General features: G+C 35.7%; 1 protein-coding gene across 1 annotated transcript in view; it reads right to left on the minus strand.

The window, feature by feature from the left end:
- Positions 1-14,481, minus strand: part of P4HB (prolyl 4-hydroxylase subunit beta) — a 143,592-nt gene that overhangs the window by 77,760 nt on the left and 51,351 nt on the right. The window lies entirely within an intron of this gene.

Below are 14,481 nucleotides of genomic sequence, written 5' to 3' on the forward strand. Positions count from 1 at the left end.
CACAAAATATTTTCATAATCAATTGGCTAATCGCATAACTAAACCACTAGTGCTTCATCCGAAGATGTATCTTTTAGAAATTTAATTAAATAAGTCATTTATAAAAAATTAAATAATTAATTGATTACTCAATAAATAATTAATCGATTAATCAATAAATAATTAATAGATGAAATGATTAATCAATAAATCAAAAATATCCTTGATAGCCACATCACTTGGTCACTCATGTCCAAATATTAGCTTCCCAGCTCAAAAGGTGCCTGAGATATTGGCCAAATGAGAAAGAAAATAAATAAATGATTAATAATGAAAATAAATAAATAATAATCATAAAAAAATTAAATTAGTAATCAATTTGGTCAGAGAACACATAAACTACCACTATTTCATCAGAATCTGTAACTTAAAAAAAAAAATTTTTTTGGTCATTAATCGAATAATTAAATAATTAATCGATTAATTGATTAATTAATAAATCAAAAATATCCTTTGCAGCCAAATCACCTGGTCATTGGCATGTCCAAATATCAGCTTCCTAACTCAAAAGGTGCCTGAGTTAATAATGGTCAGAAGAGAAATGAAATTTAATTAATTAAATAAGTACTTAATTAAACGCTAATAATTAAATAACTCCTCAATTAATTGATTATTCAAAAAACAAAAAATACCGTATTTGACAAAGGACTTGCTCACTACTGTGCCGAAATTTCAGCTTCCTAGCTCAAAGGATGGCTGAGATATCGCCCGGACAACCAAGAAAACAAACAAACAAGAAAACAAGAAACCAGAGTGAAAACTGAGTACTCTCTTTCAGCGTGCGTCACTGCCGAGCCCCCTTTGGTGCCCGGCAATGACGATTTGCAATGCCTGGAGATGGCATAGGAAAGGAGCGGTGTACAACAAACAAGAAACCAGAGTGAAAACTGAGTACTCTCTTTCAGCGTGCGTCACTGCCGAGCCCCATTTGGTGCCCAGCAATGACGATTTGCAATGCCTGGAGATGGCATAGGAAAGGAGCGGTGTACAACAAGAAACCAGAGTGAAAACTGAGTACTCTCTTTCAGCGTGCGTCACTGCCGAGCCCCATTTGGTGCCCAGCAATGACGATTTGCAATGCCTGGAGATGGCATAGGAAAGGAGCGGTGTACAACAAGAAACCAGAGTGAAAACTGAGTACTCTCTTTCAGCGTGCGTCACTGCCGAGCCCCCTTTGGTGCCCGGCAATGACGATTTGCAATGCCTGGAGATGGCATAGGAAAGGAGCGGTGTACAACAAGTACACATACATTCAAAGTACACCGCCCCATGCCAAATAATTAAATATGCTGCAGCGCGGCATTGCCGGGGCGCCTCCGGCGCCCGGCAATACCGCAGTGCAGCTCATTGAGGCTGCATTGGGAGGGAGAGGTGTACACTAATTGATTGATTAATTGTATAATTAAAATCAATAAAAGATTATCACAAAATATTTTCATAATCAATTGGCTAATCGCATAACTAAACCAGTAGTGCTTCATCCGAAGATGTATCTTTTAGAAATTTAATTAAATAAGTCATTTATAAAAAATTAAATAATTAATTGATTACTCAATAAATAATTAATCGATTAATCAATAAATACTTAATAGATGAAATGATTAATCAATAAATCAAAAATATCCTTGATAGCCACATCACTTGGTCACTCATGTCCAAATATTAGCTTCCCAGCTCAAAAGGTGCCTGAGATATTGGCCAAATGAGAAAGAAAATAAATAAATGATTAATAATGAAAATAAATAAATAATAATCATAAAAAAATTAAATTATTAATCAATTTGGTCAGAGAACACATAAACTACCACTATTTCATCAGAATCTGTAACTTAAAAAAAAAATTTTTTTTTGTCATTAATCGAATAATTAAATAATTAATCGATTAATTGATTAATTAATAAATCAAAAATATCCTTTGCAGCCAAATCACCTGGTCATTGGCATGTCCAAATATCAGCTTCCTAACTCAAAAGGTGCCTGAGTTAATAATGGTCAGAAGATAAATGAAATTTAATTAATTAAATAAGTACTTAATTAAACGCTAATAATTAAATAACTCCTCAATTAATTGATTATTCAAAAAACAAAAAATACCGTATTTGACAAAGGACTTGCTCACTACTGTGCCGAAATTTCAGCTTCCTAGCTCAAAGGATGGCTGAGATATCGCCCGGACAACCAAGAAAACAAACAAACAAGAAACCAGAGTGAAAACTGAGTACTCTCTTTCAGCGTGCGTCACTGCCGAGCACCCTTTGGTGCCCGGCAATGACGATTTGCAATGCCTGGAGATGGCATAGGAAAGGAGCGGTGTACAACAAACAACCAGAGTGAAAACTGAGTACTCTCTTTCAGCGTGCGTCACTGCCGAGCCCCCTTTGGTGCCCGGCAATGACGATTTGCAATGCCTGGAGATGGCATAGGAAAGGAGCGGTGTACAACAAGAAACCAGAGTGAAAACTGAGTACTCTCTTTCAGCGTGCGTCACTGCCGAGCCCCCTTTGGTGCCCGGCAATGACGATTTGCAATGCCTGGAGATGGCATAGGAAAGGAGCGGTGTACAACAAGTACACATACATTCAAAGTACACCGCCCCATGCCAAATAATTAAATATGCTGCAGCGCGGCATTGCCGGGGCGCCTCCGGCGCCCGGCAATACCGCAGTGCAGCTCATTGAGGCTGCATTGGGAGGGAGAGGTGTACACTAATTGATTGATTAATTGTATAATTAAAATCAATAAAAGATTATCACAAAATATTTTCATAATCAATTGGCTAATAGCATACCTAAAGCACTAGTGCTTCATCCGAAGATGTATCTTTTAGAAATTTAATTAAAGTCATTTATAAAAAATTAAATAATTAATTGATTACTCAATAAATAATTAATCGATTAATCAATAAATAATTAATAGATGAAATGATTAATCAATAAATCAAAAATATCCTTGATAGCCACATCACTTGGTCACTCATGTCCAAATATTAGCTTCCCAGCTCAAAAGGTGCCTGAGATATTGGCCAAATGAGAAAGAAAATAAATAAATGATTAATAATGAAAATAAATAAATAATAATCATAAAAAATTAAATTATTAATCAATTTGGTCAGAGAACACATAAACTACCACTATTTCATCAGAATCTGTAACTTAAAAAAAACAAAATTTGTCATTAATGGAATAATTAAATAATTAATCGATTAATTGATTAATTAATAAATCAAAAATATCCTTTGCAGCCAAATCACCTGGTCATTGGCATGTCCAAATATCAGCTTCCTAACTCAAAAGGTGCCTGAGTTAATAATGGTCAGAAGAGAAATGAAATTTAATTAATTAAATAAGTACTTAATTAAACGCTAATAATTAAATAACTCCTCAATTAATTGATTATTCAAAAAACAAAAAATACCGTATTTGACAAAGGACTTGCTCACTACTGTGCCGAAATTTCAGCTTCCTAGCTCAAAGGATGGCTGAGATATCGCCCGGACAACCAAGAAAGAAAACAAACAAGAAACCAGAGTGAAAACTGAGTACTCTCTTTCAGCGTGCGTCACTGCCGAGCCCCCTTTGGTGCCCGGCAATGACGATTTGCAATGCCTGGAGATGGCATAGGAAAGGAGCGGTGTACAACAACCAGAGTGAAAACTGAGTACTCTCTTTCAGCGTGCGTCACTGCCGAGCCCCCTTCGGTGCCCAGCAATGACGATTTGCAATGCCTGGAGATAGCATAGGAAAGGAGCGGTGTACAACAAACAACCAGAGTGAAAACTGAGTACTCTCTTTCAGCGTGCGTCACTGCCGAGCCCCCTTCGGTGCCCAGCAATGACGATTTGCAATGCCTGGAGATGGCATAGGAAAGGAGCGGTGTACAATAATATCAGAAAAACTTTCATTATTGTTGAGGTGAAATAATACGTATAAACATAATTGCCCAAATGTATAAACAACAAAACGTATAAACATAACATTTAGCATTTACTTCTTGGACTTGAAACGTTTGAAAACTGCCATGCTGCAGGAATTATTTTACTTCAAGAGGTGGTGGAAGTCCATAGCTATCGAAATAATATTTACCCCCGCCATTATGAATGCAAGTCCAATGTGACTCATTCCCACTATTGTACACCGCTCCTTTCCTATGCCATCTCCAGGCATTGCAAATCGTCATTGCTGGGCACCGAAGGGGGCTCGGCAGTGACGCACGCTGAAAGAGAGTACACAGTTTGCACTCTGGTTGTTTCCTTGTTTTCTTGTTGTACACCGCTCCTTTCCTATGCCATCTCCAGGCATTGCAAATCGTCATTGCCGGGCACCAAAGGGGGCTCGGCAGTGACGCACGCTGAAAGAGAGTACTCAGTTTTCACTCTGGTTTCTTGTTTGTTTTCTTGTTTTCTTGGTTGTCCGGGCGATATCTCAGCCATCCTTTGAGCGAGGAAGCTGAAATTTCGGCACAATAGTGAGCAAGTCCTTTGTCAAAAACGGTATTTTTTGTTTTTTGATTAATCAATTCATTGATGAGTTATTTAATTATTAGCGATTAATTAAGTACTTATTTAATTAATTAAATTTCCTTTCTCTTCTGACCATTAACTCAGGCACCTTTTGAGTTAGGAAGCTGATATTTGCACATGCCAATGACCAGGTGATTTTGGCTGCAAACACTATTTTTGATTTATTAATTAATCAATTAATCGATTAATTATTTAATTATTTGATTAATGACTAAATTTTTTTTTTTTTTTAAGTTACAGATTCTGATGAAATGGTGGTGGTTTATGTGTTCTCTGACCGAATTGATTAATAATTTAATTTTTTTATGATTATTATTTATTTATTTTCATTATTAATCATTTATTTATTTTCTTTCTCATTTGGCCAATATCTCAGGCACCTTTTGAGCTGGGAAGCTAACATTTGGACATGACTGTGACCAAGGGATGTGGCTATCAAGGATATTTTTGATTTATTGATTAATCATTTAATCGATTAATTATTTATTGATTAATCGATTAATTAATTATTTATTGATGAATAAATTAATTATTTAATTTTTTATTAATGACTTATTTAATTACATTTCTAAAAGATACATCTTCGGATGAAGCACTAGTGGTTTAGTTATGCTATTAGCCAATTGATTAAGAAAATATTTTGTGATAGTCTTATTGATTTTAATTATACAATTAATCAATCAATTAGTGTACACCTCTCCTTCCCAATGCAGCCTATATGAGCTGCACTGCGGTATTGCCGGGCGCCTAAGGCGCCCCGGCAATGCCGCGCTGTAGGATATTTAATTATTTGGCATGCGGGCGGTGTACTTTGAATGTATGTGTACTTGTTTTCTTTCTTGTTTGTCCGGGCGATATCTCAGCCATCCTTTGAGCTAGGAAGCTGAAATTTCGGCACAATAGTGAGCAAGTCCTTTGTCAAAAACGGTATATATATTTTTTGATTAATCAATAAATTGAGGAGTTATTTAATTATTAGCGATTAATTAAGTACTTATTTAATTAATCAAATTTCCTTTCTCTTCTGACCATTAACTCAGGCATCTTTTGAGTTAGGAAGCTGATATTTGGACATGCCAATGACCAGGTGATTTGGCTGCAAAGGCTATTTTTGCTTTATTAATTAATCAATTAATCGATTAATTATTTAATTATTCATTTAATGACAAAAATTTTTTTTTCTTTTAAGTTACAGATTCTGATGAAATAGTGGTAGTTTATGTGTTCTCTGACCAAATTGATTAATAATTTAATTTTTTTATTATTATTTATTTATTTTCATTATTAATTTTCTTTCTCATTTGGCCAATATCTCAGGCACCTTTTGAGCTGGGAAGCTAATATTTGGACGAGTGACCAAGTGATGTGGCTATCAAGGATATTTTTGATTTATTGATTAATCATTTCATCTATTAATTATTTATTGATTAATCGATTAATTATTTATTGAGTAATCAATTAATTATTTAATTTTTTATAAATGACTTATTTAATTAAATTTCTAAAAGATACATCTTCGGATGAAGCACTAGTGGTTTAGTTATGCGATTAGCCAATTGATTATGAAAATATTTTGTGATAATCTTTTATTGATTTTAATTATACAATTAATCAACCAATTAGTGTACACCTCTCCCTCCCAATGCAGCCTCAATGAGCTGCACTGCGGTATTGCCGGGCGCCAGAGGCGCCCCGGCAATGCCGCGCTGCAGCATATTTAATTATTTGGCATGGGGCGGTGTACTTTGAATGTATGTGTCCTTGTTATCTTCTAAATTCATTATAATATTGTACACCGCTCCTTTCCTATGCCATCTCCAGGCATTGCAAATCGTCATTGCTGGGCACCGAAGGGGGCTCGGCAGTGACGCACGCTGAAAGAGAGTACTCAGTTTTCACTCTGGTTGTTTGTTTTCTTGCTTTCTTGTTTGTTTTCTTGTTTTCTTGCTTTCTTTCTTGTTTGTTTGGTTGTCCGGGCGATATCTCAGCCATCCTTTGAGCTAGGAAGCTGAAATTTTGGCACAATAGTGAGAAAGTGCTTTGTCAAAAACGGTATTTTTTGTTTTTTGATTAATCAATAAATTGAGGAGTTATTTAATTATTAGCGATTAATTAAGTCGCTGGTGTTGGGCTAGCGGCTAGGGTGCCGGCTTAGGATCCTAGGATCCTGGGTTCGAATCCCGGTCAATCGCTGAATTAATGCCAGGGGGGTTGACTCAGCCTGTCATCCTTCCGAGGTCGGCAAATTGAGTACCAGTTCACTGGTAATTCCCTGCTTGTCGTTAAAGGCGGCAAAAAGGGTTGGCGTCAGGAAGGGCATCCGGCCGTAAAACATTGCTTCAAAAAGGGGACCGAAAAACAACAACAACCACAGTTCCCGAAAAAGGCCAACCCCCGCTTGCGGGGAAAAATGGCCTCTAAAGGTGGTTTTTTAAATTTTAATTAAGTACTTATTTAATTAATCAAATTTCCTTTCTCTTCTGACCATTAACTCAGGCACCTTTTGAGTTAGGGAGCTGTTATTTGGACATGCCAATGACCAGGTGATTTGGCTGCAAAGGCTATTTTTGATTTATTAATTAATCAATTAATCGATTAATTATTTAATTATTCGATTAATGACTAAAAAAATTTTTTTTTTTAAAGTTACAGATTCTGATGAAATGGTGGTGGTTTATGTGTTCTCTGACCGAATTGATTAATAATTTAATTTTTTTATGATTATTATTTATTTATTTTCATTATTAATCATTTATTTATTTTCTTTCTCATTTGGCCAATATCTCAGGCACCTTTTGAGCTCAGAAGCTAATATTTGGACATGAGTGACCAAGTGATGTGGCTATCAAGGATATTTTTGATTTATTGATTAATCAATTAATCAATTAATCGATTGATTATTTAATTATTCGATTAATTACTCAAAAAAAAATTTTTTTTTTCAGTTACAGATTCTGATGAAATGGTGGTGGTTTTTGTGTTCTGTGACCGAATTGATTAATAATTTAATTTTTTAATGATTATTATTTATTTATTTTCATTATTAATTATTTATTTATTTTCTTTCTTATTTGGACAATATCTCAGGCACCTTTTGAGCTGGGAAGCTAATATTTGGACATGACAGTGACCAAGTGATGTGGCTGTCAAGGATATTTTTGATTTATTGATTAATCATTTAATCGATTAATTATTTATTGATTAATCAATTAATTATTTAATTTTTTATTAATGACTTATTTAATTACATTTCTAAAAGAGACATCTTCGGATGAAGCACTAGTGGTTTAGTTGTGCTATTAGCCAATTGATTAAGAAAATAATTTGTGATAATCTTTTATTGATTTTAATTCTACAATTCATTAATCAATTAGCGTCCAGCTCTCCCTCCCAATGCAGCCTCTATGAGCTGCACTGCGGTATTGCCGGGCGCCTAAGGCGCCCCGGCAATGCCGCGCTGTAGGATATTTAATTATTTGGCAAGGGGGCGGTGTACTTTGAATGTATGTGTACTTGTTCTTTGTATTTTTAGGCAACTTTGGTAATTCATCCCTCATACAAATACTTACGTTATTGAGGTTTTAGCTGTTTACAATATTTACCGAGTTCTATATTTGACGTTGTATTCTTTCCAAAATGTTTAAACCACTCCTCCATTTTATTTTCTAAAATAAATTTTCTTTTTATTTAGGAGAAAGATATAATCCATTACCCCTTTTAGTTAGTTTTACACCCACCTGTGCGATAGAAGAAAGCGCATCTCCGACTAATGATCTCGCCCTATCAGGCAGACGTTCAAGCCTTTCAGCAAAATCTACAATTACCCCACTTCCACTAACTTCTTTCTCCAACGCCTTATGTCTTTCCAATTATTTTTGGGCTGCTAGTTGAGCTTTCCTTTCGTTCGCGGCTTTTACAGCTGCTGAAATACCACCCGTCGCCGCCCCAGCTGCAACTACAGCACCGGCAATTAAGGGGATTAGGGATAGAAGCGGAAGTAATCCTCCTGTTATTTCCTTTAGTGAATATTTCTTCAACATCGGTTTTGACATTTTTAAACTAAGTGAACCGGCACTATTTAGTTTTTCCTCCTGTACTTTTGTGAGCAAAACACTAATTCTCATATCACCCTTTCTTTGAATTGTACGGACATTAATCGTCCAAGGTTTTTCATTTTGGATACAAGATGATAGTTTATCACAATTGATATATACGTCACGATTGATATACGTTTATCACGATTGATACATACGATTATACGTATATAACTTTTAATATATACGTCAGTTGTTACTTTACTCATTTTATTTATGAAAAGATTTTTTTTCCAAAGTTATTACTTATGTGATATTGGTCATAACACCATTATCCGTATTGATCTGTAGTTCTGTTTCTTCAAAGAGTAAACAATACGCATCAACTTCTTCATTCTCTTCTCTTTCGATGTATAGGGAAGTCCACTCTATTGGACCTTATAGTTTCGTTTTGAGTGCTTAGGTCAATCGCGAAGAGCCGTAGATTGTATATATGTCTTTAAACGCAACCATATCCAAAATGGGCTCTTGATTACCGTTGCTTTCACACACCTTTTGGTAAGACTTATAGGCTTCAGCATAATCATTGGTTTTCCAATTAATTTCCAATCTATCTCGAGGATAAAATGTACCATCTAGAGAAACCCAAAGTTGTTTTATGGTAGCATTATCACACAACGCGTTATTCTTATCAGTAGCAGTACCTCCATTGGGCTTCTTAAAAATAAGCCATAGGTACCGAGGCTTTCCTTCCAGAACACCTAAATTCCAAGTGTAGGTTGTGTGTTCCAATTTAACATGTTGGCATCTTCTTTTAAGGTAGGATACATTTAGCGGGGTCTTTGTGTTAAGCCTTCGATTCAACAACTCTTCCGTTTTAAGACTAGGAGTATATTCACTAATATACCAACACAGATCATTAACAACAAATTTATTGTTAGCACCGAAAGCATTAGCCTCCCCAAAAACCAATCTGTTTTCATTAGTATTCCTTTGTAGTTGAAATCTAATTTTAAGGCCGTACAGAACTTTATCATAATCACAAAATTCAAATATACCTTTAAGGGGCACAGCTACGGTAAAACTATTCACTGGTTTTGCCTCATCATTATACATTCCCTTCCTTTGTTTATAGCCCGGGTTATCGACCTTTCCTGTTTTCATATCGGAAATAAAACCTTCAACACACCCCTTACCCACCCTATCACTATTTCAGCTGTCGCAGATACATAATCAATCGCTTCAACTTCTTGTGTTCCAATATACAAACGAATACTATCAAACATTTTCCAGAAGAAATCATTTACGAGTGCAGCGTTTGTGTTATTCCCCGCTTTGGTGAATTTAAATTTACATAACAAGAAACTATCGGCTAGGTTCAAGTAAGTTGTTGATTATTTATCTCAAAACTTTTTGTTCCAGTCGTATTCCAATCTGTTCCTGTAACGGCATTTACCTTATAATAATCTTCTTTTTTAGTTGAGTTTGAGATGATAATCGTATCATCCAAATCATAAATAGTATCAATTGCCTCCATTCTTTTTATATAACAATAAAAAATATAATAAATAAATTTATTATATTTACGTGTGATACTAATAAAATATTTAAAACTTTTGAAAACCCGACCCAAGTACTTCAATTATTCTTTGTCGTTCTTGTGGAGTTAGTTCAGTTTTACCTTTTCTAACTTCTTTGATCGCTTGTAATTTATGAGACTCCTTTTGAGCGTCTTTTATACTCTTTACAGCACCCGCTACATTTCCCATGGCAGAAGCGGTTGAACCAATTAGGTCTTTATGTTTAAAAATAGTTGAACCGATACCCATTAGAGTATCAATTACCCCATCTCCTTTATTTCTAAATTGATCTCCTACACCACGTTCTCCATATTCTATATGGAGTGGCATTCGAATATGGTGGCTCCATATTCTATCCCTGGTGTTGGGCTAGCGGCTAGGGTGCCAGCTTAGGATCCTAGGATCCTGGGTTCGAATCCCGGTCGATCGCTGAATTAACGCCAGGGGGGTTGACTCAGCCTGTCATCCTTCCGAGGTCGGCAAATTGAGTACCAGTTCACTGGCAATTCCCTGTTTGTCGTAAAAGGCGACAAACGGGGTTGGCGGCAGGAAGGGCATCCGGCCGTAAAACATTGCTTCAAAAAGGGGACCAAAAAACAACAACAACCACGGTGCCCGAAAAAGGCCAACCCCCGCTTTGCGGGGAAAAATGACCTCTAAAGGTGGCTTTTTTTTAATCCCCTTTGATTTTCCGTTCTAGTCGTGAATAATTAGTGTCCGAAGGCCAAAACAACTTTTCAAAACATAATTAATCTTTCATTGAAAATTTTGATGGAATTAAAAATTCTCCGCTCGACGTTAACATAACCTCTCCTCTTTCCCGAGTAAATACAAACCCTATTTTTCCAAACGCTAACTCTTGACAAGTTTTCTTTTTATATTGATCACTCGAGTTAAAACTACATTCCAGAAAAAAACAGTTGGGTGTTCATTTATTAATTAGTTTATAGTTATTATATAATTTTTCCAATTATTTGTTGAAGAACTTCACGTAGCTGATCTACAGTTGATTGTTGAACAACTTTACGTAGGTGAATTCTGATGGATATAATTTCACCATTGAAAGAAACCATACGGTGATCCTGATCGGTTATCTTAAAATTTACTTTAGAAATGGTTTTTCCTGACACAGGTGAGATTCTTTGGCTCCATATTGAATTTATAACCTATTGGAGTTGAATAAGCGCTGAATGAAAATATTGTATTTGTTTTTACTCCATCGTCATAAGCACCATCAACCAGATCACAGTGAATTAATATTGAATTTATACCTGAGGATATGTCAACGACGTTATCACTGACAAACGTATTATTATCCTCAAGCTTTTTTGCGGATAAACCTAACATCTCACGGAATGAATTATATCAATCGTGAAATCTATTTTATAATTATTTTCAAGTCTAATAGTTGATTTTGATGTCTGTTTTTGAGTATCTATTTCGATATTTTTTGGTTCATCACCTTGTTCTTTCATAACACATGAAATTTCTGAACATAGTACAGGTATCTCGTAAGCTCCGGGGGGTACTTCTATAGTTTTATACCCAGTTCCCAGATCATAACTAAACTTGTTATTCTTTTCTGTGATATTAAACAAGGTATTATAGGCTTCCATAGACAATAACGCTGCTCCATATTCTTTTGTAGGATCAAGTTGTATCGGGTATTGGAATGGAATTGTGTGATCACTCGTTGTAAAATCAAATCTAAGAGTTGTGTTCCTCATTTTATTGTATGTGAGATAAAAGATCTTTGCATTGACATTTATTAATTATTTTCCTATTCATCAACTGATCGAGAATAGCTGATATTTCATTAAAACAATTGTTGTTGCCCACCTCCTTACTACCTAGCAACAGTAATAGTCTATTAACTAATTGTGATGAGTCACTCGGAAGAAAACTAACGCCTGAACCAAGCTTACTTAAAGCATTAAGAATATCTTTTTCCTTCTCATTCTTCTTGCTTTTACCGGCAACAGAAACGCAGTAATCAAGCGAGTGTAGTACATCAATATATACCTTATCTTCCACATTTTCCATATCAAACGGTTCATCAAAACATTTTGAATTAGTATATCCATCTTTTGTGAGAAGAAACATTAATCTGAGGGTAAATGCAATAGGTAATAGGTTAGAATTTAAGAAAAACAACTTAGTATTAAATATATATACCTTTTCTCTAACAAGATAAAACGTTGCTGGTTCTTCTGTTGGAGTGAGACCTGCTTTGGTTTTTGAATCTGCCGAATATTCATCGTTTTGAAGAGCTTGCACAACATAATCAGGGGGGTGATTTCTCTCAAGTTGTTGGAATGAGTCTTCATTATCAGATTTAAATACTCCTAAATATCTACGGTCTTGCTCTGTCATTTGACAAAAATCTTTTATCATTTGAAGTTTTTTTAGGAGTATAATCTATCGTAGGAACTTGAAACGAAACCCCCTTTTGTTCGGTAGATTGTAAAAGAGGTTTAAAAAACTTCTCTTGTTTTCTTTCAAATACGACTTCACCTAATAGCTTTTGTCTCCGCTTCTTCCTTATTCCCTCCTGTTGTTTAACAACTTTTGAAAGTAATTGTTGATGTTCCTTAAATTTTCTTACTCGTTCTTCAGCATTCATTTTATTTATGTAATTATTAGTTATTATATCATCTTCTTTAACAACGATATATTTATATTTTTCAGTCGTATGTTTCATCTGGTCCTCAAATTCCTTTTTACTACATAATGTAGAACAATTATCCCTCCAAAAATTGGTTATATCTAATGCATTTAGTTTGAATAAAATAAAAGTATTAGCATTGTTTCTTATTGAGCGACGAGGGAGTTGAAAGTATGATTGACTAAGATAAATACAATTACAAGAAGAATGTCTCCCCCTTGTATAGTAGCTGTCCATAACCGTTTGATTTTTCTCATTAACACAATCACCAAAGATAACGAGGTACTTTTTTGTTTCATCTAAATCTTGGGGTGAAGGTATATCATCCGTATTATCAGTGAGAGTACAAGTTATGGTTGTAGGTGATGTGGGTTTTGATTTATTTTTCCATTTTTGTGGAGTATCACAAATTAGTCGTATTACATCTTCAATGTTAGGCTCATTTAGTTCATGTTGGAGCTTAAATAACCCGATTATATCTTCTTTCTGAAGACCCGCATCAAAGCTTTGTGATAGTAGTTGGTACTCTGGTTGAAAACTTGACTTTGTAAAAATTATTAAATTTTCATAATCTAAAAATTTTGGAGTAAGGAGCATCTTTAAAAGTAAACAGGTTACTTTAAAAGTAAAACCACATCCGCTTGAACCGACTATTAGACATCTTATCGAATTTGGGAGGTTTTTATGATTATTAAATTTTATCTTACTTTCCCAAACGGGTAAAAAATCATCCATTTTATATAGGGTTGAAAAATTAATGTTTAATCATTCATCCTGTGTGTTATCCCTATTATAATTATGTATACATATTAGAATTGAGAATGGGATGGGATATTAGAATGGGATGGCAACATAGAGAGTAACCCAGTTTTAGGACCGGCAGAGAAGACAACCGAGAAGGAAGTTGAGGAAGCGATAAAAGCAATAAAAAAAAAAAACCACCTTTAGAGGCCATTTTTCCCCGCAAGCGGGGGTTGGCCTTTTTCGGGAACTGTGGTTGTTGTTGTTTTTCGGTCCCCTTTTTGAAGCAATGTTTTACGGCCGGATGCCCTTCCTGACGCCAACCCTTTTTGCTGCCTTTAATGACAAGCAGGGAATTACCAGTGAACTGGTACTCAATTTGCCGACCTCGGAAGGATGACAGGCTGAGTCAACCCCCCTGGCGTTAATTCAGCGATTGACCGGGATTCGAACCCAGGATCCTAGGATCCTAAGCCGGCACCCTAGCCGCTAGCCCAACACCAGGGAAAAGCGATAAAAGCAATGAAGAGTAGAAAAGCGAGAGGGCCGACGGGAGTAGTGGGAGATATGTTGAAGGCAGCGGGAAATTGGGGTGTTAAGAGAATGACAGAGATCTGCAATCTGGTGGTGAAAGAAGGTCGCATTCCAGTGGCTTGGGAACTGAGTACCCTCGTCCCTCTATACAAGGGGAAAGGTGACCCTATGGACTGTGGCTCGTATCGAGCGATAAAGTTATTGGAGCATGGAATGAAGGTATTGGAACGGGTATTGGAGAGGAGGATAAGGAAGAAAGTGAAGATTGACGAAATGCAGTTTGGATTTATGCCAGGAAGAGGAACGACAGACGCACTTTTTATGGTGAGGCAGTTGCAGGACAAGTATATGGAGAAGAGGAAGAGGTGT

The sequence above is a fragment of the Myxine glutinosa genome, chromosome 1 (genome assembly GCF_964187855.1).
Source record: "Myxine glutinosa chromosome 1, kmMyxGlut1.1, whole genome shotgun sequence".
NCBI lineage: Eukaryota > Metazoa > Chordata > Myxini > Myxiniformes > Myxinidae > Myxine > Myxine glutinosa.